The 27,420-nt window shown below is 49.0% G+C and overlaps 3 pseudogenes; 1 reads left to right on the top strand and 2 right to left on the bottom strand.

Moving 5' to 3' along the window:
• Window positions 1–1,011: 1,011 nt before the first annotated feature.
• Window positions 1,012–7,673, top strand: LOC136513256 (uncharacterized; annotated as a pseudogene).
• A 57-nt stretch (window positions 7,674–7,730) lies between these two features.
• Window positions 7,731–10,035, bottom strand: LOC136513257 (MACPF domain-containing protein NSL1-like; annotated as a pseudogene).
• Window positions 9,902–27,360, bottom strand: LOC136511245 (uncharacterized; annotated as a pseudogene).
• Between the last annotated feature and the right edge of the window lie 60 nt (window positions 27,361–27,420).

Here is a 27,420-nt window from a genome sequence, read left to right as displayed (position 1 = left end):
AGTGAAAGAAGGTTTGTACAGTAGATTACAGCTGCTTGGAGACAGATTTCTATGTGACATGAAGCTTCCAAGCCAGTGCTTGGAGCAGCAAACTAACTACCTATACACGGCTACACAAGTATGATTTGATTTCCTTGGCAGATTGCAGATGCATGTATAGCCTGCAGGATCTTGGTTGGACTTGTTAGGTGACTATAGGAGAGTAGAGGCAAGCTTATCTTGTTGAACATCGTCACCTAAGATGCGAGAGGAAGGAGGTAATCAGGTCATGATGATTAGATGTGCATACAGAGCTGCTGAAGAAATGCTAAAAATCTGAAATGCCGGATGGAACCAAGAGTATCAGCTGGTAGAAATTAGGATACATTATCACTCGGTAGTAGGTACAGGTACAGCCTGTGAGTGTTCACACAGCCTTTACTAAATGACCTCTGAACATTACAACAATTATTTCAGTCTCCAAATGACCTCAAAATATGTAATCAAGAGATGTAATTCTTATGTAAATTTTATCTTCATGTATTTCCATATGAAAGCGTCATATTTAGAAGGTATGCGGCCTAGCGTGTATGTACTTGATAACTTGTCACAGTACATATGGCGAGAAATCCAGAAAAAACCCACATGATGGAGCGAAAAGTCATTGGGGGACCGACTGTTTTTGCCATTTCATGGGACAATTTTTAAAATCGCCAAAATATTTAGATGTTGCCATTTCAACTGATGGTTCTTCTTCCCCTCAAAAAAAAAAAAAAAAAAAACTGATGGTTCTTCTATCTGGCCCAAACTGAAGACAGCCCCTATTCCCTCAAAAAAAGAAGACAGCCCAATCAGAACCTGTCCCCTTCCCTTCGGGCTTCGGCCTTCGCCGCCACATGAGGCCGCGCTGCCAGGCCCACACAGTCCCTCCGGCCGCGGCCCGCGAGAGCCACGCCGCCCGGGCGCCCCCGCCCACGCGGCAAGCAGCACAAGCTACTCGCTAGCTAGTAGTGAATCGACTAGAGCGGCGTGGTCTGTTGGTCTCGTTGCTAGGCACGCAGCCACGCACTCGGCTTGGCAGGCTTTCTCCTTCCCCAAGCCAAAACCCCAGAGGCGAGAGAGAGGGCGAGAAGAAGCGCAGCGCGGCGCGGCGGACAGCACCAGATGGAGCCCTCACCGGCGGCGGGAGAGCTGGGCGCGATGCTTCGGGCGGCCGCTGACTTCGCGTCCTACCCAGGCAATGCCCCTTACCCTTCCTCGCCTCGAATCTGGGCGGATGAAGTAATTGCTAAGGTTGTCTCCGCCAGCGCCGGGGTTATGCTTGACTCTGATCGTGACAATGGGTTGGATCACTTTAGTGTGGAGCTCGCCGCGCTGGAAACCTAGTAGGGGATCTGGTTTGGGTCTGTCTTACTTCAGCATTCGGTTGATTCTCGCGCGGATTCTTCTATTGGTTGGAAGATATGTTCGCATGCCCTGCTGTAGTGGGGAAATTTCCCGTAGCGTTATTATCTCCAGTCTCATCAATTAAGTCACGACTAGTTCTAATTTGATTTTTTTCAAGCTGGAGATACCAGCGGCTTGTATTACACCATCCATCTATGTGTGTCTTTGTGCGTGAGTGTGTTTTGATGGAAGGCTATTTTCCCTACTAGAAAGGGAATTACAAGTAGTTTAGGCAGATTCATGACATAATAATGGTTACACATGTCTGCTGAAGTGGTGCACATCGAAGTCTTACTTAAATTTTAAGCACGCTAGTTAATTTTTTGAAGGGCATAGGTAGACTATTCATGTGATGACTAGAGGACTGAATCTACATGTCATTTGTGATTTGTTGCAGGGTTGCATAGTGATGATACTGTGAGGCAGTTCCTGGAACGATGTCCTCTGCCTAAGCTCTTAGGGTATGCCTCTTTTCTTTCCTCCAATTTTTTAAATTGTTGACTTGTTGTATGTTCCTGTGCCATGTAATTCATAACAATACAGGCCCAGAAAAAATTACCTCTTTTCGAGAACCTTTTAGAAGTTTTATCCATATGTGTTCTGATCCAATTCATGTTAGATATACTAAATCCTGTAGCGGTCAATTGAAATTGAGAGAATAAGCTAAATGATTTTGACTTTAATTTTTTTTATTCTGAAATAGCCTTCAGTAGCTAGTACTACTATGAAATAATTGGTTAGATACATTAACTTTCTAATGAAAAAAATCGTGGATCCGCTTAAAAAAAAACTTGCTATACTCAGGCTATGCATATGCATGCATTTATGCTCGTAGCTTATATCAGCATCCATAGACGCTTTTCATTAGTGTGTAGAAAGGGCTACATACCCTATCATATTATATTATTTATACAAAAATATAACTGTATTATGATCCTGGAAATACAATGAGAAAATTTGACCTGTCACTTCTAGACAACCTTATTTTTCTGCACATAAAGAAATAAGGAAGCCATTGCAATGGCTGGAAATACTAAGGCTACTAAATGCACGAAAATAGAGGGTAAGTTAAAATCCGTTACAGAATATGTGTCTCAATTTGATATAAAGTAGCTTGACTATTGTTTTTTTTAGTTTACAAAATATTTTCTTATAGAATGCTATTTTTTATAGATATAGAATTAGAATAATTTTAATGTTTTTGTGAAATTCTCTTACACTGACAAAGCCAACTTTTACAGTTAGCGCCTTATTTATACTGTCTACTGGCACCTTATGTGCTTTATCCAGTTTCGGTGATGCTGTTTATTTTTCTTTGTCCTTTAGTGCATTGCAGAGTGAAGCAGATGTACCTGGGATGGTTGAAACTGTCATGGAATGTTTAGACAAAAGTATTTTCCTCAAGATATGGAGCGTCACTTCTGCCAAGCTATGGTGTATGTGTGACTATCTCCTTCTGACTTGCTATCTAGAGTTCTAGACATGTCCACCTACTCTTACCTAGCTCAACATATTTAAAGATATCTAACAAAATGATCAATGTTTATTCTTCGTGAAAACTCCTTGCTTAGTTCTCATGCATACTGATGATCTGAAGTCTCCATTGTATTTTTAATATCCAGGCATTTATTCAAGCTGGGTTGCTCACAGACTCGAAGCAAATCAGAAAATTAGCCTGCAGAGCTGTATGTACCTGAACGTGTTTCTAAGTGCATGTTACTCGCAATTGTTGCTCTTTATTTGTTATCCATTTTGGACATTCAGAAAACTTGGTTTTATCTGTTATCTTTATTTAACTCTAATTTCTTTTATCCATTTCTAAGTACACACTCAGGTACATTTAAGCACAATGCATACTATAGATTTTTATTGTAATTTCATCTGATTGCTTCTTTGAGATGGCAAATGGATAAAGACAATTTCCTTCTACTACATAGTTTTTTTAAAAAGATTTACTCCATGTAACCTTCAACAACAACACCAACAACAACAACAAAGCCTTTAAGTCCCAAACAAGTTGTCCATGTAACCTTCAAGGTTTCTTTAATCTGGACATAGCTCATATTCTCTAGAGTAAACGGTCACAGTGAACTTTGTGTGCTCACTGTGCTGACAGAGCACTTGTGTGCTCTGCCAACTCATGCTAATCCCCTTTCATGTATGGTGCTCTTCATTTCAGTTTTGAAAACGTTCTACAAACTTTTGGCAGAACAATGTCTCTAGCCACTGAATGAATACTATATCACCATATCAGGTACTCCATCTTCTTGACAAGGCTGAAGATGGTGCTGCTGCTGTGGAAACAGTTGTCCAACACAATCTGTATCCCCTTCTGATCAATTGTTTGATTGAGGGGTATTATTTTTTATACGCACACACTTTATTCAATCCTGTTGAATGATATGCATTGTAACTTGATCATAAAATTTTATTTGCTGTCTTTGGTTTCTGCAGAGATGAAGAGATTTCAGCAATCATTTTGGACACTATAAAGCGTTTAGCACAAATTCCTAAAGGAGCCGTGAGTCCAATAATTCTTCTTAGTATTGAACATCTAATCTGTGCGATGGATATTTAGTCTATTTCTTTCCTGTTGGTAGGAAGTCATATTCCCACCAGATGGTCAAGGATCTGTGCAACTTGGTAAAGTGACGGCTCAGTCATCCTCATTGGTACGGGGTACATATTTTGCAGAACAAGCAAATAACAAATTAACAAGTCATGCCCTCGTGGACCAATGCCGGTCTACATGCACAAAGCCAGAATCACGTGCTTTAAAACAAACCAGTTATTCAATACTGCATATGATCTGATCCACTTGTGTTTGACCTTATTAACTATATGCCATCAAGTTTAAATGTAGTTACTATGGTACAAAAGTATTAAGTGATATCACCAAAACCTAATGCAATTGCTACTGTTACTGGTATCTTTCGACTTTATTGTATCATCTTTGTTTGTGGCTCTTGTTGAGTTTAATCTCTAGTCTACCCCAACTTACTTGGGACAGAGACTGTGTGTTTTTCATAATGAGAATGGCACATCAATACTCCCTCCATTCTAAATTATAAGACGTCTTAGCTTTTCTAGATACATTGATTTAACTATGTATCTAGACAGTGTATATCTAAGTTCATAGCAAAACTTATGTATCTATAAAAGCTAAAACGTCTTATAATTTGGAATGGAGGGAGTACTATTTATAATGAATCTATTAATATCATTTTCATGTGTCTTCCAGAGTATTTACCATGTAATATAGTAATGGCCAAAGTTGCATGCATTCTAGGATGTCATCAAATCTTTGTGTATATTTCCCTTTTACCTGGTGCCAATAAAATTAGTTACCATTGAGTGACTTTTGTTTATGTTGTACTGGATGCTCTTACTGTTGATCCGTAGACCACAACATGACCAATTGTTATTCATGTTTCTCGCTATTGTAGCCACGGATTCGTATTCTGTCTTTGATAGCCAAGCTCTTCACTGTTTCAAGTTATACTGCTGCTGCCATCCGTGATTCAAACCTTCTGAGCATATTTGAAGAGGAAATAAAAGATAGAAGAGATATGCTTAAAACCCTCAGTGCGCTGGAGGTCCTATATGAGGTAAAAGGATTTTTTTTTGTTCATTTGCATGTCTTAAAATTTGGCTTTATCACTAAGAGTTTCATTGTGAATACTTGATTTATGTATTTACTTTTAAAAAAAAAACGATTTACATTTGGAAAACTGTTTTTAAGGAGGAAGGGCTATATCCTTAAGTTTGAAGATAATAATGTTTTTTTATGGTGCCCGTCGTGTAAAAGCTCATGAAGCCGTGATTCATTTGCAAAAGACTTGCATTAGTATCAGTTTCATATTAGATGCTTGGTGAACCAGTGTTTATCGCATTGTTATAATTGTAGTTTCTTTCTTTGTCTATTGTACCATGTCAACATGTTACATAATCCTGACAGTCATAGGTATTCTGCTATCTAATGAATGATCACGATCAATGGCTTCAAGAACCTGGAGTTTCTTGGAGAAGCTATATATTTTGGCTAACCATCTCTTCTATGACACTGCAGCTTGTTGAACACCCTCACAGCAACATTTTCCTGCTGAAGACCAACTTGCTTCAACTCATAATTGATATCATCAAGTAATTGTCTTGTGCCTTTATACTTCTGTTTTTCCTTTTGTTATGTTTTCAGCTATTATATGTTGTCTTTTCTTTTGGTCCGTGTGCAGTGATTCCTCAGCTGATTCTGTTATACGGTCAAGGGCAGCATTAATTAGTGGGAGGCTTCTTTCTTCAGCTGATGCTTTCACAGCAATAGATAAATCCTGTAAGCATCAATGCACCATTTCAGTCGTCAAACTTCCGGTTACCGATTGTATCACAACTTTGAGCATTGAAGATTTTTTATTGTAAATGTTTCATCACCCTGCTTTAAATTTTATCAGACGACCATCTTCTGTGGTTTTCTTACATGTGGAAATAGACAGACATGTTAATCAAGATTTCCCCATGTTAGGCGTTACGAATCTGCTTGTAGCCATAGACAAAATTTTGAAGATGGAAGAAAACCAGAATACTGATGAAATTGAGAGTGCATTGGAGACCTTGGGTCTAATTGGTACAAGTAAGTCATGCTTCTGCTTAATAATATTGAAATTTTCACCACGCTGCCAGAACAAATCCTTACTGTTCTTGATTTTATGGTACAATAGCAAGTCAAGGAGCACATTTCTTGCTGACATCATCAAATGTTGCCAGACATGTTGTCGAGTCATCCTTCGACCGACAAGGCAGAGGTAGACAGCTGGTAAGTTTGTATACTTTTATTTGCATGCTTTGATCGAAATCATCACTTGTTACTGGTAAAGGAGTCATATTGTTAGAAACTATCCCTCTTATGCGTTATGATACATATGCAGGCTGCTTTACATGCCTTTGGGAGCATCTGTGGTGTGGATAGACAAGAAGACCAGATGAAACTGCATGGCGAAGCCGAAGAAAACTTGAAGCGCTTGGTCTATACGACTGCAGCAAACAGTCCAAAATTAACCCCTTCAGTTAGTAGCAACAGTTTTTCTAGTTTGTCCATTTATCTGAATTGCTTATGAAACTGCCGTCTTAGTTGTGTTTTTTTATTAGCCTTTTTCTCTTGATTGTTTGCTAGGCTCTTCTACTATCAATTCTGCAACAAGACCCGGACATTAGGATAGCTGTAAGCACCTTATGCTCGTTAAAGATATTTTTGCATTTTGAATGAATATTTTCTTAACTCGTTAGCTTGAATATTGTTATTGTGCACAACGCCACAACCTGATGAATGTGGAATGCATGACCTTGGGTATCTGCAGGGCTACAGAGTAATATCAGGACTGGTCATCCGGGAATGGTGCTTAAGGGAGGTTTGCTTAAATTCAGAGATAATCAGATTTGTTACAGATCCAACAATGGAGACAACAAAACTTGGTAAGTAATTAATACACTTGGTCCTAATGAAGTAATTATTACCATCTGAACTTGTTTCAACAGGAGTGCTGCATTATGGTATTTATTTGATCATTTGGAATTGTTTTTATGAAACTGGTTGTAATTGAATGCGTTGCCATAATTAAGTCATTCATAGTTACTAATAATCCTACCATACACTGCTAGTTTCTATTTATTGGGCCAGTCATTGTAATGGTATGTTGTAGGCATGGAAGCCCGGTATGACTGCTGCGTGGCAATCAACAAGGCCCTATCATCATCCCATCTTCTGCATGAAGCAACTCTTTCTGGACTCATTGGGAAGGTAGACTCTCACTCTCTCAGGGCCATTATCTGTCACTTTTGTTGCTCGAGTCTAAAACGTTAACCAGCAATACAAAACGTTTTTGGTGCAGTTGAATGATGCGGTGAAACGGGGCCCTTACCTTTCTGATAGGAAGCGTGTTGAGGCACGGCCGGTGGTTGATACTGCAGAGAGGTTTTAAGCTAGCCTTGAGTCTTCACCCAAAGTAAACGATGACTCGCACAGCGTAGTTAGGAGGTAACTGGGCGTGCCCTGCGTCTCATGCGCTTGGCTTATGAGTAACAGACATAGATCTGGTGTACTTGGATGATGGGGAGGACAATGTGTACTCGAGCTCACACCGACACTGGCTGGCGATAACAAAACAAACATACAGTTTCTTCTGGTTTGCTTGATGCAGCCCATACCTGCAAAACAAACTCATCTGTTGCAGGATCCATGCCTAATTTTGGGGAAATAGCAGATGCAACCAGCACTATTTTCTCATATATTGAACTGCTCAATCAAATCGGGTGATTTCTCCATATATATCTAAACCTAAACTGTTCCTAGATTTGCAAGAACTGAATCAACAAACCAAAATATCAGCCTCCGGGCACACTGTATTCTGTACAACATAGTTGCCTTGCCTCTATCTATGCAGCATGCGCACTCTGCATTATCTACACATGCGCACAGCTGAACTGTACACCACGGCAAACAAGACACACAAAGACGTTGAGGCGTCGACGGCAATGGATGCCTCAAACGTGATCAGTGTCCGTCAGTGTCCTCTTGCACTGCGATGAGCAACGAGTACTTGACCTTGAGCGCAACCTTGCCGCCCTCCATGCACAGCTTGGCGCCGGTGACCACCCAGTAGCCCGGCAGGTCGTCGGGGCCCCTGCTCACCTCGGTGGTGTCAATGTGCCTGGCCATCTTCTGAACCGGGAGAGGCACCGGCGGGCCCTTGGGGAATATGGCGGAGTTCACCTCCACCTTCTCCTCCGCTGGCGGCACCGGCACCGGCGCCAGGCCACCGGACAGCGCGGCGCGGAGCCGCGCCGACAGCGACCCGGACTTTCGCGGCACGACGAAAGGCCCGTCCCACTCGGAGCGGCGTATCTTCATGGCCACGACGCCGGAGAAGCCGAGGCGTAGGAAGAGCACCTTCTTGAGGCAGCAGGCGTCGCGCACCTCGAGCCACGCGCTGGTGACGATGGCGGCGCAGTCGTCGATCCGCGCGCCGTTGTACTGCACGGGCGCCGTGCAGATGTGCGAGAGCAGCGGCGACCGGACGGGCTCGATGTAGTCGCGCTCGTTCACGGCCACGTCCTCCGCCGACGCGGCCTCGCCGAGGCACCGTGACCGCGCCGGGCGTCGCCGACAGGTGCTGCAGGTGGACGCCCAGCCGGTCGTTCTTCTTGCCTTCCAGGAACAGCCGGATGCCGGTCACCGGGCGGTTGCTGGAATCGACCTGCACGCGTGCACGCGGACGCGACAGAGTTTGGCTGAGCCGTGCATGTATGTACGGGAGAACACTAGAACAGTGATTGATGGCTACCTTGGCAGTGTTGACGTGAAGTTTAGGGCCCATGAGGGTGAACTGGAGAGACGACAGGCGTTCTTCCTCCGCTGGAGGCAGAGCGGGAGCTCACCGAACTCTGGAGCCCAGTGGTGAGGCACCTGGAACTCGAGAAATTGCCGGAGCTCTTCTATGTGCGGTTTGTCTGGTTCCATTCCACAAGCAGGAAAAATGAATGAGCGACCGACGATTAGACAGGACATCCAACACAACACAACACACATCTGATGAACTTTCAGATTTAGACTGACAGTTTGCTACAGTTACAACACGCTTTACAACATACATACATCTGAGGTAGAGGTTCACCGCGTGGTTGAGGAAGCCGCTGCCCCGGACGCCGGTCAGCGGGCTCGTTATGGATCACGTCCGGGAAGCCGGTGATGGTGGAGAGCCACTTGCTGTGGCACTGCCCGCTGTCGACGCCGCCCCACCTGATGTGAATGCACACGATGTCCTGCGAGGTCCCACATTTCAGTTCCAGGGCGTTATTCACATTTGTGTTGTGATGAGCAGTAAATCCGTCGGGCAAAAGTGCGTGGGTGCTTGCTTGCTTCCTTCTGAGACACGACGGGTGATCTGAAGGAGTGCCAGGCAGCTGTCCGGGGCCAAAGTTTCCCTGTAGCACACACAAACAACAAAGACTTTGCTCATTCGTTTCACACTCGGTTGTAGGAGTATTTGAATTGCATGGAACCATGGACTCCAAGTCTCAGTTTTCAAACGCGATGAGGCGATATGTACTGTACATGTATGTGGTGGGCAAAGAAGAGGAAGAAGAAGAGTGAAGTGCTCACGTTTAGCCCCTGCGACAGCCTGCCGTCTCCCGCGGCGGAACCGGAACCTGCCACGGAATCCTCCTGTGACGAGGACGAGAGCCTGTCGTCGGCGAGCTTCTTCAGCCGGGCCTGCACGTCCTTCTGCGTGAGGTCGGAGCCCTTGAGCTGCTTCACGCACACCACGTCCTTCCCTCCCATCTTCACCCCAACGATGACGTGGGTCCCGTACTTGTCCATGAACCTGCAGGAAGCACAGCAGCAGCATTAGTTTCAGTTTCAGCTTCGTTGCGCGCCACCGTCACCGCTGCTGGGGACGATCGATAATACGTACTCGGCGAGCGCGGCGGGATCCCAGATGGGCGGGAGGTCCCGCTTGACGTCCTCCCGAAGGACGAGGTGCGCGCGCACGGCCTCGACGCTGTAGAGCTCGATGATGATAAGGCTTGTCAAGAACCGACTATAAAAACATTTCATATCCACTTGACTTTTATTAGGAACTGACTGTGGAAACCATTTCATACTCTCTTGTCTTCCTGTTCTTCGAACAAAGGAAGAAAGCTCCTCCACGCCACTGCTGAAAGAGAAGCACCGACAGTAGCAGTGCTCCGCAAGGTATGACGATGTCCCAAGCGAGGCTGAAGAGATCATCATGAGGGCTTGCATACATGTAAGATGGTCTCAAACTGGGCACAAAATGCTGTCTCCTGAACACATCATACACATGAGGCAGGGCACGGATTAAGGTGCTTCCAATATAGAACCCTGGGAAAAGGGCTCTAACTTTGGAATCTGAGAACACATTTAGGATCACTTGAGGGAGCAAGAACCCATCGAGTATCAATCCACAATAAGACACAAGGTCCTCCCAGAATGCATGCTCAATTGGCTTCAAGTGGACAACGTGCCTTAGCATTCTTCGGCTGTGGTTCGATCTCATGTGAACAACCCAAGTAATAACTCCCCCAATGATGTACAGTGGCAAGCATATCCAGAGGACTTTCTTCTCAGCGGCCCATGATTCAGCTTTGCTGACATCCACAGATCGTGCAGACCAAGCCAGCTGAAGAAGCCGCAACTGTAGCAGATAGGTTATCATGGTAATTATTCGCACCATAACTTCATTCACTTCAAGCCATCCGCCACCTGAAAGTGGAACAGTCTGTTTGTTGCTGTCTTGAAGAGAGCGTCAAAGTTCAGCACAAGAGGGATCATGTAGCCCAAAGCCAGAACGACAAGCATGGTGATAGACATGGCAGGAAGCACTTCAGGGACCTTTTTGACATGGAATAGCTGCACAGCAATGAAGATGCATGCTAGTGTCATAGAGATCAAGGCCATGGTGCTCTCTAGGTCCATTCTCCATATTGATTCATCCACTTGCTCTACATACATCCCATATGAAGCAATGTCCAGTGTTTCAAAGAAAAGAGGGTCAGTCTTCTTCCTCAAGCTTTTGGTCGTCCCCTTCACATGCTGTGCAACTTTTGCATCCAAAGAAGAAAACTGAGCAGTCATCGAATTTCACAATCTGACGAGACATTAAGCTCTCGACAAGCGATCATGCAGAGGGAACCTGTCTTAGTATCATAAACACCCTCAGCAGAGAGATGTCGACGATTGAATGATTCTAGAGACCAATTCCCAACATAGTAGATATCATAGCTGACATTAAGCAGTCTTTGCTTCATCTCGGCTGTCTGGTTAGTGAATGCCACATAAGCACGGAAAGCGCCATCATCGTTGCAGTGCATCCGGTTGACATACATGTAGCTTTGGTGAATCCCCAGTGAAGATGTGGTCGACTGGCGGAGTGGCGGACACTCAGGTAGTACAACCTGAACGGCGATTTGATCATGTAACTGAGGTGGGCGCACGAGAAATTCCTACTCTCGAACACCTGCAGCGCGTCAAGCCTCCCTGCAGGCAGGGGAGGGCAGGAGGCGCTCTCGCCGTACGCGTAGCCCTCCTGGGCGTAGGCGACGAGTGAGATGGGCTCGATGGGTTGATGGTGTTGACGTTCTCGAGGCGACCGGTGACGAAGGGCCGCGTCACGTTGGCGGGGCTGGGGAAACCGAGACGGAGCACGACGGGGAGGAATTGCACGGGCGTGCCGTCGCCAGAGCGCCTGGACCCGGTACCGACCATGCAGAGGTCCCCGGACGCGGTGTAGTAGTAGCCCTCCAGGCCGAAGGTGATGGAGCCTCGCCGCCCCGTGAAGCGTGGGAGGCGCGGGCGGAAGTGGCGCCCGCGGACGTCGTACTCGAAGAGGTTCAGGCAGCCGCGGTCGCGGAACAGGCGGCGCCCGCCGGAAATGGTGAGAGTGGCGGAGACGTGGAGGAGCGAGGCGTTGGTGGTGCGGGCGACGGAGGAGGGGAGCAACGACAAGGAGCGCGGCTGGGAGGAGGTGTCGGAGCCGAAGATGCGGTCCCCGCCGTCGAAGTACCCGGTGGAGACCTCGGGGACGGAGACCCGGGCGTCGGGCCCGAGCGCCGAAACTTGGCCGTGCAGGTCGAGCGCGGACGGGAGGTTGGGGCAGTGGTGGGTGTAGGAGAGGGCGGACAGGGAGACATCCGCCGCGGCGGCGGCCGCGGCGGGGATCGGGAGTAGAAGCAGGAGGGGGAGGACGAGGAGAGAAAATTGAATATTTGACCCTCAATCTGGCTTGAACATTTGACGTCCAATTCGCGCGTCGTTGAAAATTTAACACTCTAGCTGTGAAATCGTTGAAAATAGATGTTTTCTTCTCTCTTTTTTAATTAACATTTTTTTCTTTTTTCTTTTGCTTTCCAAGGCAACGCTGAATGACCAAAGTACCGTTGGCCTTATCTATCCATTTCTTCTAAGAAACGAACGCATCTGTCTCTCCCGTACTCATTTTTCTTCGGCTCTGTTTGTCACGCCGCCGCCGCTCTTCTTTGTTCTTCACGCCGCCGCCGCTGGGTGCCGGAAGAGGCACTGCCGCTGGCTGGGCGCGCGCGGGACCAGGCTGGGCGCGGGCCGGTCGCCGGTGTTGGACGAGCCAGCCATGCGTGCGCGCGGACGGTCGTCGGTGCTGGGCGCCAATGCTAGCCAAAGCCCGCCGTCTTCGGCTCCGCCGCTGATGGAGGCTGTCGGCGCAGGCCAGAGGCGCCGTAATGGTCGAGCAACAGCAGGCGGTGAGGAGGAGCCCGACTACAGAAGTTCAACCTTGCCTTGGAAAGCAAAAGAAAAAAAATGTTAAATGGAGAAAAGGAGGAGAAAACACCTGTTTTCAACGAATTCGCAGCCAGAGTGTCAAATTTTCAACGATGCACGAATTGGATGTCAAATGTTCACAGGCACCCAGATTGGGTGTCAAATATTCAATTTTCTCGAACGAGGAGCGGGTGGTGGCTAGGGTTTGCGCACAGTGGCGCCATTTGGGAGGTGGAGAGGAAGCGGGGAGTGAGATCTCATCTCCCCCTCCCCTTGCCCATCTTCTGGTTTGAGGTATTTACATAAAAGATTGTAATTACCTGTAAGCTACTAAAAAGTTTATGCGGTCATACATGTCACTGACCGAAATTTTGTTTGTCGCCCACGCCATTCCATCATCTTCTGTCCAATTTTTACCGTTTAGCTACCCTGACATGTGGGCCCAGTTAGTAAAGATGTCTAAAATGCCCCTCTCCCTCCGTACCTTATCCTCTCCTTCCTCTTCTCCTTCACCCGATCCACTGGCCGCCCGTAGCATCCTCTCGCGCCATCCTCCGCCCGAGGGGCCACGTCCCTACCACGTGCTAGCCCACCCCGACCGCCTCCTCCCGCGCCGCCCTCTGCCGACTGCTTATAGTCAGGCCACACCGCTGCCCCGTCGTCACTTGCTCACGCCGCAGCCCTGCTCGCTTTGATCGTCATCTACTGGAGCCGCCGCCGCCTACTAGAGCCGCGCCCTTGCTCGCTCATGCCATCGTTTCTATTGTGGGCGCATCCTTCTTCTTCAACAGACGCAGCGGCAGGGGATCGGGCTCGGCTTGCCAAATCCCGGCCGATGGCGGGCAGCGGTGGCGGGGGCGAGGCCACTGCGGCGGCACGACAATAGGCCATTGTGGCGGCGCGGCAGTAGGCCGCACCCGCGAGGGGCCTCAGCTCGCGCTGCGACGGCCGTGGCCTCCTGGCCACGTGAGCCTGTGGCATGGCGAAGAGCAGACCCGTGGTGACCCAGGGTGTTCCGGCGTTGGTGGCGAACAAGAACGGAGAGCAGCGCACGCGTGGGGAGATGGGGAAGGCAAGGGAGCAGGCAGTTAGGGTGGAGGAGGCATGGAGGAGCGAGCTCTCGGTGGTGCACTGGCTGCGGGCGGTAGCGGCGTTAGTTGGCCCCTGATACCACCTAGCTCGGCAAGCTTGCGCCGTGCGTGGAGGATGACGCGGCGGACGCGACATCGGTTCTGGTTTGGCGCTGCGGCTGAGAAGATACTCCAGATCAAGAAAGCCGAAGGAAAGGCGGAATCCAAGTGCCTGCCTGGCTGGTGTGGGTATTGCATGGCTGCGCTAGACCATTGTGGACGGGCTGAGGGACAGTGTGCTCGCCTTCTCAAAGAAGGTTCCAGGCACCACAACCAAGGACATCATGGACATGGTCCTGGTCACCCGGTAGTCCAGTACTTCGACACCATGAAGGAGATTGGGCCCTCCTCCAAGTCCTCTTCAGTGTTCATCCCCCATGGTCCTGGAGCTGTCAAGGATATAGCAGGATAGATAAGAGATGGCCTCCTGCAGGCTAATCTACAGTGAGAGGATCCTTAGAAAAAAGGATTGATTTTGATTCGTAAAGCAGTACCGAGGGCATCGGTCCTATGGTGCTATAAAATTGCTAATATAAAGCAAAACTTGCTTGGTTTGTAAAAGCATAGTAGGTTTTACTGTACTTGCGAGTGAGCCTGGGGTATCAAATCCGTCTGCTATTTGGTGATCTTCTATACTGTATGTGGATAATCCTTTGGGTCAGACGCCCGAGTAGGCATCTTGGAATCTCATTTGCGACATATTTTACTTTGATTCGGTCTAGGCCGCTGCAACAAAGTTGCCATTCCCCCTAAGCTCTACGACTTTTATTAAGGGGTCAGGGGTCATTTGCGCTTCAGATTAGCCCCAAGTTCACACTGTCGGACGAATGACAGAGCCACATGACTAGGGAGTGGCACGGGAGAAAAGCGCAACTTTCAGCAAGGTACTCTAGCCAGAGGACAGTTTTGACTTTTCACAGCTCCATTTGACACCGTTAGTAGCAGATGTCGACGGAATGTGTGGACGACAAAAAAAGTTTCGAGCAGTGGCACCTATGACCACTCGAACTTTTTAGTAGCTTATAGGCAATTGCAATCTTTTATAATGGCATACAGGTAAAAGCCTCTTCTAGATTTCTGTTCGGGGAAGGAGGAGAGGACGATGGGGGAGGAGAGGAGCGGCGGAAGGCTTGACTTCGCGTTCGCGGGTTTAAGCTGTCTATGTGTTAGATGAGAATCTTTTTCTCTCCTTTTTTTCATGGCTTCGGTGGGAATTTTTGTTCTTTCCCTTTCTTTACCAGAAGGATTGATTTTTGTTGCTGCTTCTGTCCAGATGCATTCTTGGTTAACGTGTTTTAAATTTAACCAAATATAAAGTAAAAATTAATATTTATGACACCAAATAAATATAGTATGAAAATATATTATATGCCAAATCTAGAATACTTATTTGATATTATAAATATTGATAATTTTTTATTCATAGTTAGTCAAATTCTAGATACTTTAACTTGATATTGTGCTAGAATTGTATTCTTTTTCGAATGGATGGAGTACTATACAAGATTTATTTATCATATGGAGTTGTTGGGTATTAATTTACATCCGCCCATGTTGTTGATGTAATTTTACCTTATTTTACTATCTCAAGTAAAAGAAAAGCACTCTAGCAAAGACCCTGCTAGGGCAACTATTTTTAAGAGGCTCTCAAATTCTTCTCCAAGGCTCCAAGCCTTTACTCCCAATGGCTCTAGAGAGAGACCTTCTATTTCCCGTTGGTGTTAGCTTCATTCACGTTGATTACTTTTCTTGTAGTCGTTCGTGCCACTGCCCCACCAGCTTTAGTTGGCGGCCCGAGGCCGACCTCGCAGATAGCTTCTTCCCCGTTCCGAACTTGGTCCTTGGTTCTGATGGTGCATCAAACTGCACTAAACTCCTCCTTAAGCTCGGCCCCTCCCAAGCAGCACCTCTTGCCAATCAACACTCTCACCAAGCTTGGCTCCTTAGCAAGAGTAAACCTCATCATGGCCACTCGACCCAACCCGCTCGAAAAAAAAAAACGGTCTTACTTGACATAGCAAGTGTATCGGGTGGCCTTAGTTGTTTATCTATAACCTAATCTAACATAGGAAACCCCCAAAAACTCAAGAAATAGCCCAACTAGACTTGGCCCGATGTGTCCGTCAGGTCGGCATAGCCATCTCCGACCCAATTTGGCATTTGATCAAGTCTAACTGAGAACACTCCTTCTGACGGCTCTCCAAGGTATGAAGCTCCTGTTTTTTATTGAAAAAAAATGAATGCCGCCCATAGAAGTGATGAAATTGGTGAATGAGAAGATGGGAATTCCCTTTCTTTGTTCATGGATTAGGTGGGGAAATTTCTTTTCTTTTTTTTTTTCCAATTTTTTGATCAGAGTGATAGGCTTTTTTTTATCCATTGGGGTGACGATCTATTGGGGCAGTGATGATGTACTATTCATCTGATCATATTATTGTCGCCTGTAAAGTTGGTTGGGGTAGTAATTTGCATCCACCCATGCGGGTGGGCGTTATGGAACATGTGCCCAGTTGGCCAGTTGGGGCCTGGGGGCAGAAAAATCAGGGAGAAAATAAATAACCTGCCTGAAACAAAGCGTGCATTGTCTAGACCACGATAGTGTGAGCAACCAAAGGAACCCAGGAAATAGGTTTCGTAAAAGATTACTTGGAAGGCGTTTTTGTTCAGATGGTGCCGACGGCGGCAAATCCTGGTGGTAAAAGCTCGTCCTTCGTCCGAGTGGACCTCTCCCTGTGGACGGCAGCGCGAGCGCAGGACAGGAAACCGGAGCATCATCGTCCACTGAGTACACTATATATACATACGATACAATAAACAGTTACAGTGGCAGGCACACCGAGCCTGACAGCCTGAGGTAACGAGATCACACGAACGAATTAGGCAGGAATCGCCTGATGAACCTCATTTTGATATCCAAAATGGTGGTCCCAATCATATCCCGACACAAGCTGCCGAGCTGCGGACGACGGCTCCGCAGATATAAAGCACCATATAAATACCCTTACAGGCTATATAGCTACGGTAGAATGGTGTCCCTAAACGCCAAATAAGTCGATTATGTTTTACCAGAAGAGCTAGGCAGGATATTTACATGGACTACCTACAGAAAGAAGTTAGATGCTCGGCAGCTCAGGAATTAACTTTAACTTGTGTGGGATAGGAGCCGTAGCATGAATACTTAAGTTTATTTCATAGAGCAAGCCGACTCTGCCTTACAGCCTCAGTGTGGTGTCCGCTGCGGATGTGGAAGCTCCAGATCTTGCCTTCTCGGTGAGGAACTTGCCACAGTCCGCGCCCTTCGCAGTGAACTCCATCAGAAGTTCCTCAACAAGTCTCTTCAGTGACTGCTTGAACCTCACTGAGCAGCTCGTATCACCCTCATCGACGTCCTGCACTCCATCACCAGAAAGGCATCCAACCTGGGCACCATCCAGGTAGGCTCTGCAAGCTACAAGGATGTTGCACCCATACTTGCGGAAATGGCCAGCAACAAAATCCTCGAAATTCTGCAGGCAATCCATGTTAGATTTGCACATGAAAGCATAGACGGCTAAACATACAATAGTTCTATCACAACAGGTACTATACTACAAATCAAATCTCCACGTTCGAGCGGTTAAGTCCCATATTCAGCAAGCTTGCCATTGTTATATTGGTTTCAAAAAGCTCAGTAATACTACCGAAACAAGTAGTATTCCCATAATTAGAACAATAACAGAGGCATACCTTTGGTGGATTTCGAAGAGAGTACAACATCGTCCTGCAGGATAGCAGGAACGTATCTTCATTATATGTCAGGGATTTCTTCTCCCCATGAGCTGTGTTAGCATGCATAGCATAGCCAGGCTCATTGAAATAAGGCTTTGCATTCAAAACCAAAGCTTGAATAGAGACCAGGACCTGCAGCATAGTTGAATTGGCTGGATTCCACTTCTCACATCCACTGCCAGTCCAGGTGTTTAGGAGGCTAAGGCACACCTTCCCACAAGCATACAAGTTTGGATTAAGCCGCAAACCACCAGCACGGTAATTCACCATCTGTATAGAATCAACTGATCATCCCATGACCCATAAAGCAAACTGAAGAAACAAGGAAAATAATTAATTGATATACAAGTGCAAGTCAAGAAAATATTACCGGTGGTACATTTGGATACTGAGGAGGGAAGTAAATGTCAAAGAAGAAGAGACCGTCATGGTAAGGAGTACCAGCTGGTCCCATAATGACAGCTCTAAGCAGGTCCATTCTATCCTCATATGCCCTCACAAATATAGTATCTATTCAATATGGAGAAAAATACAAATTAGAATATTTTCTTGAAAGCAGACGAGTGAGATTATAAACATTCTTGGCCCTTATGAATAGAGCCTTCAAAGTTCTAAAAACAGTAAGGAAATGTTCTCAAGACAAAAGAAGCATTTCAACTAACAAAGGAATGGTTGCACCAAGTGTGGTACTATTCAAAAACATTAATGCGACCAATTCATAAAATTACGGTATAGTAAGCAACAGCTACCTACCTGGCAAATCTTTCTCTAGGACTTTCCACTCATGCTGAATACGTTTCACCCAGTCTTTTGATGGCTGTTAAAATAATTTTTTGAGTACTGAACTGAACTAAGACAATAAATGATAGCAAGGGCAGGGCAAAAAGAAAGTTACCTTTTTTACCACCTGAACCTTTCTCTTTTCTGGCTTTGAATAATAATGATCGCTATGATCATCAACAGTATCAAATCTTTTGAAGGTCTTGTATTTTTCTTCGATTTTATCATCTACAGCCTTAGTGGATTTGGTCTTATTTGCAATCTCAATAGCAGTATTCTGCATCCACGGTAAAGAAGCCTCCAAACCAGGTGGAACATCAAGGTTATCAAACTTGGCAGACAAACCAAATTTAAACTCACTTTCAATAAGTGGAGCATCATAACCATCATCCTCAAACTCATCTTCATCATAAGCATAGTCTTCTTCAAATCCCTCATAAGGGTAGTCATCAGAATAGTTGTAAACCGACTCATCTTGAAACACTAGGTCAGCCCAGGAATTGGTATGTTTTGAAACATATGTGCTTGGGCCAGGGCAGTCCTGAATCCAACCACTCTGAATTTATTTACACAGAAAAGAATCTGTCTGAGCTTGCATGGTATAAAAGCAAATAATGAGAAAGAAAAAGATACGAGGCAATTTACCTTGCCATGCTTTGGCCAATTCATAGGGCATACAACAGTTTGCTTATTCTTGTCCACTGGTGCTTTATCACCAATAATTATGACTCCATCAGGATCATCATCATCAATTTCAATTACTTCTTGAGGTACAACCTATTGTTCAAGCAAGCACAAATTTCAGAAGAAAATGCATCAATTAGTAGTTTCTAGAACTGCAATGCAGTTCTGCAAGCAACTCTCTTTTGACACAGTATAATTGTAACATGAAATGTGCTCAGAAGCTATTAATTTGCCATAATAAAACAAGAGCATTTGTTTGTCATAATTTTAACATTCACCCTGTGTCCCTAAAGAACAGAAATTATGCCACATGTAATGATTCATGAAGATATTTCAGACAGTTTAAAAAAAGGAAATGACAGCGTAAAAGGGGGAACAATCCAGCAGCTATGAACTTTTTGTTAGTCGCTGAATTCTTGCCATGTCAACCTGAGGGGTTGGGGATACATATGTTATGACCGGCGTCCAGTATCAAAGGCGCCAGCCCATTAGTGGCTAAAGCCACCATCGGCCAGGAGGATTAGGCGCAGGAGCTAGGGGCTAAAAACCCATATTTATCTTTAATTGTTTATTTCCATAATTAGAGAGCAATTAGCCATATATAGGAGTTGTAATTCCCGTGGACAGAAGGGAGGAAGAGTAATCTAATTACTCGGCTTCCTTTGGGAGCCGGGAGTTGCCCTAGCCGCCGCCTCTGTTCTTCTCCTTCCCCTCGCGATCACGGCGCCCCGCCGCCGTGCCGCGCGTCCAGCCTCACAGCACACGTACAACCTCCGATCGACCAAGGGAAAGGTACAGGTCCGTATCAACATATTTATAGGCTGCTAGTCAGCCAAGCATATGCCAAGATGCTAAAACAGATGTTGTCCTACATGCTAAGATGCTGTCCTAGATGCTAAGGTGCTGTCCTCGATGCTAAGATGCTGTCCTAGATGCTAAGATGCAATCCTAGCCAATCAAGGATGCTGTCCTTGAGCAGCAAAACCACCATGCAGCCAATGCAGCCACAGGGATGCTGTAGCCCCACAAAGACCAGCCAACACAGAGACTTATCCCATCATTCTCCCCCTAAGTCTTGCGCGTCGTCTTATGGGAAAGTTGAACCATCCCGGTCCTGGAGCAGAGCTCAAGGAACTTGATCCTCCCAAGGGGCTTGGTAAGCAGGTCTGCAAACTGGTCCTTGGTGTTGATGTAGCTTGCCTTGATGCTCCCTTCCTCCAAACAGCCTTGGATGAAGTGGTACCTCACCCGGATGTGCTTACTCCGTTCATGAAAAACAGGGTTCTTTGCCAGGGCCAAAGCGGACTTGCTGTCCATCCTAAGCTCCACCGCTCTAGTGTCTCTGCCGAGGAGATCACCAAGCAGTCGAGCGAGCCAGAGCGCCTGAGTCGAAGCGGTGGAGGCCGCTATGTACTCGGCCTCGCAGCTGGACAGGGCCACCACCTGCTGCTTGACCGACTGCCAGCTAACGAGGCACTTGCCGAGGAGGAAGAGGATCCCGCTCGTGCTCTTGCTGGTGTCGATGTCGCCGGCGTGGTCGCTGTCGCTGTACCCGACAAAGTGTGCCGCCCCAGGACACCTAGGGTAGTAGAGGCCGTGGTCGAGAGTCCCCGTAACGTAGCGGGTGATCCTCTTCACAGCCTGTTGGTGCTCCGTCGTCGGTCGCTGCATGAACCGACTAACGTAGCCGACGGAGAATGCCAAGTCCGACCGCGTGTGGGCGAGGTAGCGAAGGCTCCCCACAAGACGCCGGTACTACGTAGCGTCCACCTCCGTCATGCTGTCGCAGCTCAGCTTCAGCCTCTCCTCCATCGGAGTGAGAGCTGGGTTGCAGTCGGTGAGCCCAGCTAGCTCAACAACGCGCTTGGCGTAGGCGGTCTGTCGAAGCATGATCCCAGAGTCATCCTGATGCACCTCGATTCCCAGGTAGAATGAGAGAGGCCCCAGGTCACTCATCTGGAAGGTGGCCTTCATCTCTTCCTTGAATGCCGCCACCTCCGCATCCTTGGTGCCGGTGATCACCAAGTCGTCGACGTAGACACCCACCAGCAAAGCATTTCCTCCACTGCCCCGTCGGTAGATGGCCGCCTTGTGCGGGCTTTGCTCGAAGCCCATCCCCTTTAGCGTGGAATCCAACTTGGCATTCCACGCCCTCGGTGCCTGCCGCAAGCCATAGAGGGCCTTGCGCAGGCAGAGCACCTTGCCCTCCTTGCCGGGGACCGCAAATCCCGGCGGCTGGTGCACGTAGACCTCCTCCTTCAAGTCGCCGTTAAGGAACGCCGACTTGACGTCCATGTGATGAACATGCCAGCCCTCCTGAGCAGCTAGCGCAAGGAGTCGCACGGACTCCATCCGTGCCACGGGAGCAAAGGCGTCGTCGAAGTCGACCCCTCCTGCTGCACGAAACCTCGTGCCACCAAGCGAGCCTTGTGCTTGACGATGGCGCCGGCTTCATCCCTCTTCAGCTTGTACACCCACTTAAGGGTGATCGCGCGGTGACCACGAGGAAGGTCAGCAAGCTCCCAGGTGCGGTTCTTCTCAACCGCATCCATCTCCAATTGCATCACGGCGCGCCATGCCGCGTGTCTCTCGGCCTCTGCAAACAGCCGAGGCTCGCCGTCGTCACACGCAAGGTGCAACTGCGCCTCCAGGTCGTGAGGCACCAGTCCCGGCACCGGCTGGTCGCCGAGAAGGTTCTCCATCGTACGGTACCGCAACGGCTCGCCGTCGTGGTACGCGTCGATGCGCTCCTCGTCATGAGAGAGCGGAGTAGCGAGCTCAACCGGGCTGTGCTCGACATGAGCTGGTGTTGGAGTAGACGTGCCCGGAGAGGTGCCTGTCGGTGCTGGAGTGCGTGGCGGTGCCGGCTGTGGTGGAGCCGGTGAAGAACTCATCACAGCCGAGGTCCTGGCTGGAGAGCGTGGTGCTGTCGAAGTAGCAGTCGCCGGGGTCGGTGGAGGCTCGGGGACTGGGGTAGACGCGCTCGTCGAAGAAGAGCTACCTACTCCCCCAGCTCCCTCGAAGTGGACGTACTCGACAGTGAAGTCGTCGTACGTCGGAGCCGAGCTGTCGTCCGCCGCCTTGTCCCACGTCCATCCTCGCCCTTTGTCGAACACAATGTCGCGCGCCGTGCGCACAACCTGTGTCTTCGGGTCGAGGATGCAGTAGGCCTTCGAGCCCTCCGCGTAGCAGATGAACACTTCTGGAGTGCTACTGTCGTCGAGCTTGCTGATGTGGCCAAGCTCCTTGACGAACGCGAGGCAACCGAAGACCCGCAAGTGGGAGACCGCCAGCTTGCGCACATGCCAAGCCTCGTACGGCGTCCTGCCGTCGAGCGCCTTGGTAGGCGAGCGGTTGAGGATGTAGACGGCCGACACCACCGTCTCTCCCCAGAAGACAGCTGGCATCCCCCTCTGCTTGAGAAGGGCCCGAGCCATCCCCACAACCGTCTGGTTGCGTCGCTCGACGACGCCGGTCTGCTGCGGGCTGTACGGCGCGGAGTAGTGGCGCTGAATGCCCTCATCAGCGCAGTACGACGCGAATTCAGCCGCCGTGAATTCGCGCGCAGCTTGCGGCCGCAATCCGCCTCCGCAACAGCCTGCGAACGCCTGATGGCGTCCGCAACTTCTCCCTTGCTGCCGAGGACCATCACCCACATGTAGCGGGAGAGGTTGTCGACAAGCAGCAGGAAGTAGCGTCGTCCTCCCGGTGTGGCCGGTGTCACCGGGCCACACAAGTCCTCGTGCACAAGCTCGAGCCTCTCCTTGGCTCGAAAGCTCGCCCGCTGGGGAAAGGGGAGTCGCCTCTGCTTCGTCAACACACAGACGTCGCAGAGCTGCTCCACAAGGTCGAGGCACGGCAGGCCTCGCACCATCTCCGTGGCACTGAGCCGCTTTAGGGCCTCGAAGTGAAGGTGTCCAAAGCGCTCGTGCCACTGCCACGCCTCGTCATCCCGACGAGCAGCGAGACAGAGGGGTTGTGTCACCTGCACGTTAAGGACGTAGAGTCGATTTGCGCTTCTGGATACCTTGACAAGAAGGCGGCGACGGCGATCCCAAATCCTCATGACTCCATCCTCAACCACCACGCGCGAACCGTTCTCATCCAGCTGTCCCAAGCTGATGATGGAGTTCCTCAACGCGGGGATGTAGTAAACTCCGATGAGCAGCCTGTGCTCACCAGACCTGGCGGTGTAGATGACGGAGCCGACGCCCTTGATCTCCACGCCGGAGGCATCCCCAAACTTGATGGAGCCTCGGACGCTAGAGTCAAGCTCGATGAAGAACTCCCGTCGACCGGTCATGTGTCGGTGACGCCGATGTCGAGGCACCACCCGTCAGTCTTGTCGTTGCCGGAGCCGTCGCCGAGGAGGGCGTGTGCTTTTGGCTCGTTAAGGTGGAGGAGAGCCGCTGCGGCTGGTGCCGCTAGAGGTAGCTCGATGCTTGCATGTGCCATGAACAGAGCCGGCTCCTCCTCCGCCTGTGCGACGTGGGCCTAGCCACGTCGTGGTTGTCGACAGTCCTTGGCCCAATGGCCAAGCTGGCCGCAGTTGCGGCAGGTGTCGTCTCGTGCCGGCTTGTGCTTGCCGGCGGCGCCGCCGTAGGCGCCTCCGCGGGCATCACCCTCGGCACGTCCTCGCGCCCCGTCCTGGGCGTCTCTGTGCGCCTTGCCACGCTTGCGGTCGCCTGTCGCGGAAGAAGGCTCCCCCTTCCGCTCACTTTGGCAGGCAGCCCACTGCTCCCGAGTGAGAAGGAGCTTCCCGCCAGTGGTGATGGGCCCCGAGAGAGACTGTGGCTCGTCGCTGTCGATGACCTTGAGGCGACCTATCGCCTCCTCGATCGACATCGTGGAGAGATCCAGCAGGGACTCGATCGAGCGAGTCATCTACTTGTACTTCTCGGGAACGCAGCGGAAGAGCTTTTCGACAGCTCTCTCCTCGCCGTAGGTGTCATCGCCGAACTGCACCATCTTCTGCAACAGAGTGTTGAGACAGAGAGCAAAGTCATCAACGTCCTCACCTGGTTTGAAGGCCAGGTTCTCCCACTCCTTGCGAAGTGCCTGCAGTGTGGACTTGCGAGGGCGGTCGCTGCCGATACGTGCCGCAGCGATGGCGTCCCAAGCCTCCTTGGCGGTCCGCTTGTTGGTAAGCGAGAACTGCTTCTCGGACGGGACTGCAGCGATGAGGTCATCAAGCGCCCGTCGATCCTGGTCGTAGTCGACGTCGCCGTACCGGACTGCCTCCCACATGTGCCACACCTGGAGCTTTACCCTCATCACCGCATCCCACTCGACGTAGTTGGTCTTAGTGAGGGTAGGCCACCCACCGCCGGGGCCGACATCCCTGACAACAGCCTGGAGCCCGTGGTAACCACGGTACCGATCCGGGGAGAGAGAGCCACGCTGCCTGTGAGGGCCGCGCTCTCCATTGACCCGTCCGCCACTGTTGCCGTGCGCGCCTCCTCCTGGAGCGCCACCGCCGTGCGCGCCTCCCTCCAGGAGCGCCGCCGCACTCGTGGGCGTGCACGGCTGCCCACTGGCCGCCCGCGCTCGCGCTGCCTCCCTCCCCAGCAGCTCGAGGTCCGCGTCGGCGCTGTCGTCAGCAGAAACGGAGCTGCTGATGCTACCGCGCATAGCCTCGACCTCTGCTGCCGCCACACGCGCTGCATCCGCCGCCACCGATGCTTCCGCCTCCGCTCTGGCTGCTGCCAGCCTCGACGCCCTTGCCGCCGCCGCAGCGGTCTCTGCCGCCGCTCGCTCGCGTTCCTCTGCCGCGGCAAGTTCGGCCTCCTGCCGACGCCGCGTGCTCGAGGCAACCGAGCGCTGAGACTGCCCTGCGGACATGACGCGCTACCGGGGGGCTGCTGCGTGGGGAGAGAGCTGCTTCAGACAAGCTGCTACTCGTCTGCGCAGAGGGAGAGGAGTGAGCAGGAGCGGCCGGAGCTGCTACTGCTCCCAGCTGGGGCTGTTGCGCGGCTGGGAAAGGAGATGAGCAGGAGATGCTCAGGCTACAGGATAGTACGGCTCTGATACCAGTTGTTAGTCGCTGAATTCTTACTCTTGGTAGTAGCAGAATTCTTACTCTCATCGAGAGAGGATGACACTAGGAGTTGGGACAATTTTCTGGTTTATTTCCAAATACCATGCCAACCTGAGGGGTTGGGGATACATATTTATAGGCTGCTAGTCAGCCAAGCATATGCCAACATGCTAAAACAGATGTTGTCCTAGATGCTAAGATGCTGTCCTAGATGCTAAGGTGCTGTCCTAGATGCTAAGGTGCTGTCCTAGATGCTAAGATGTTGTCCTAGCCAGTCAAGGATGCTGTCCTTGAGCAGCAAGACCACCATGCAGCCACAGGGATGTTGCAGCCCCACAAAGATCAGTCAACACAGAGACTTATCCCATCACTTTTACCCTCATATATGCACTTGACAAATGCCACTGCCATTGTCAATTCGTTAGTATATTAACCGCACCATGCCTATGTCTATGAGACTCTGGCAGAATGCGCCTATTAGTCAGCACTTGGTAGATATAATGAAAAGGCACAGAATGAAAGAAACCCAAAGGAGAGTTCTGCATAACACCCCCCCCCCCCCCCCCATGTGGTCACTTGGATTTTGAAGGACTCAATAGTAAAATGCAGATAATTTCCTTTTTCTGACAATCCTTCTAGAACAGAAACAATGCAGAGAAACCAGGAAAGAGGGGGGGGGGGCTGACATAGATGTAGTTGTGACATGTGTGCACAATGCATATGGTATATGTCTTTATTTGAAAATAAATGGCAGTTCCAAATAGTTTCTTCATACAACTTTATAAAAAAAAATTTATTCAAGGAATGACAAGATTACTAGGGCATCATTAAAATTTATGAAATGTTCTCAGCACTTTTACTTAGGAGGTGCATTTTTCGGTGTCACAGATCTCAAAGCTTATTTCAGACCAGCATTTCTCCAAATGAAATCTTTGGCAGCAATATATATATAAAGGTGCATATGAGTAGATGTACAGGCAGGTGGCTGGCCAGGAATATGCCATCCACAATAGAATCCACTTGTTTGTCAGTGTAACATATTGAAAATAAGATGGCTACTGTGATTACCAAAGAAAGGAAAAATCTAACGTCTGTTGGGTGATGAAGACTGTCATAAGTTCACAAAAAGGATCAAGGAGCTCATGAATCAAATGAAGATGCAAGGGGAACCGAACTAATATTATTAGAGGTAGTTTAGTATTCTTATGTGTGCATTGTCATGATGTAATTCTTCTTTCTCATGCTGATTGTTCTCTAAGAAACTAAGAGTTCTTGTTCCCATGAATTCGTTCAGGGAGTCGGTAAGCTCTCTTTTTTTCTTTTTGCTAGAGAACATACTGCAATTTTTTTTAACGACACTAGTTCCATACTTCCATGGTTGACTACTACACCAATAAGATGGATTACCAAATGAACACTTTACAACATATCACACCTTTATTCAAATATGTGACAAATGAATTAACTTATCAACTGCAATTGTACAACCATCAGGCCTAATCAGAATTCACTATTTCCTTAGCACAATAAAGAAAATCAACCAGACCAATCTCAAGGTATCCAGATTTATAGACAAGCAATATGAATTCTGCACAGCCTGAGAACCTCATTTTCACCTGGCACTCAATCATCGTAGGAGGAACACATAACCTAACCATTCTCCCAGTACAATCCAGTGGGCATCAACAGACCGCGTCAACCATCCCACACGCACCACAAATCACAACTCCCGATTCCAAAACAGCGACGGTAACAAAACTAGGCGCAGCGAACAAAGGAGGAAACGATTTAGACATCACCTGGCTCCGCTTCCTCTTGTGGTGGCTAGGGGCCCACCCCGCAGCCGCGGCCGGAGACACCTCGACCACGTCGGGGTCATCGAACGACGAACTGCCCGCGCAGAGGTAACTCCTGCGACGGGTACCGGAACGGCAGACAAACAAATCCGCATCAGAATTGGAGGAAGGGGAACGAGACGGGACGGGGCGAGGTGAGGGGCCAGATAGATCGGCGACGGGAGTGACTCACTTGGAGGCGCGGGTCTTCATCGGGGGCGCAGCAATGCGATCGCCGCCGATGGGTAGCACCGGCTGTCGCCGTTAGGGTTCCGGCGAGGTGGGTGGGGGATGAGGAGGGTCTGGGTGGATGAGTGCGGCGGCGGAGACTGAGGAGAGAAGGGAATTTTTGTAGGATAACGCCAGAAAAGCAGTTCGGAGTTTTGGAATTTATTTTAGAGATCTCTTTATTTTAAGGCCCGGTGCGCAGTTGGGCCCTAGGCTCTCGCCTTT

This window comes from Miscanthus floridulus, chromosome 16 (genome assembly GCF_019320115.1).
Source record: "Miscanthus floridulus cultivar M001 chromosome 16, ASM1932011v1, whole genome shotgun sequence".
Classification (NCBI taxonomy): Eukaryota; Viridiplantae; Streptophyta; class Magnoliopsida; order Poales; family Poaceae; genus Miscanthus; species Miscanthus floridulus.
This window is presented reverse-complemented; position numbering and strand designations above follow the sequence as displayed.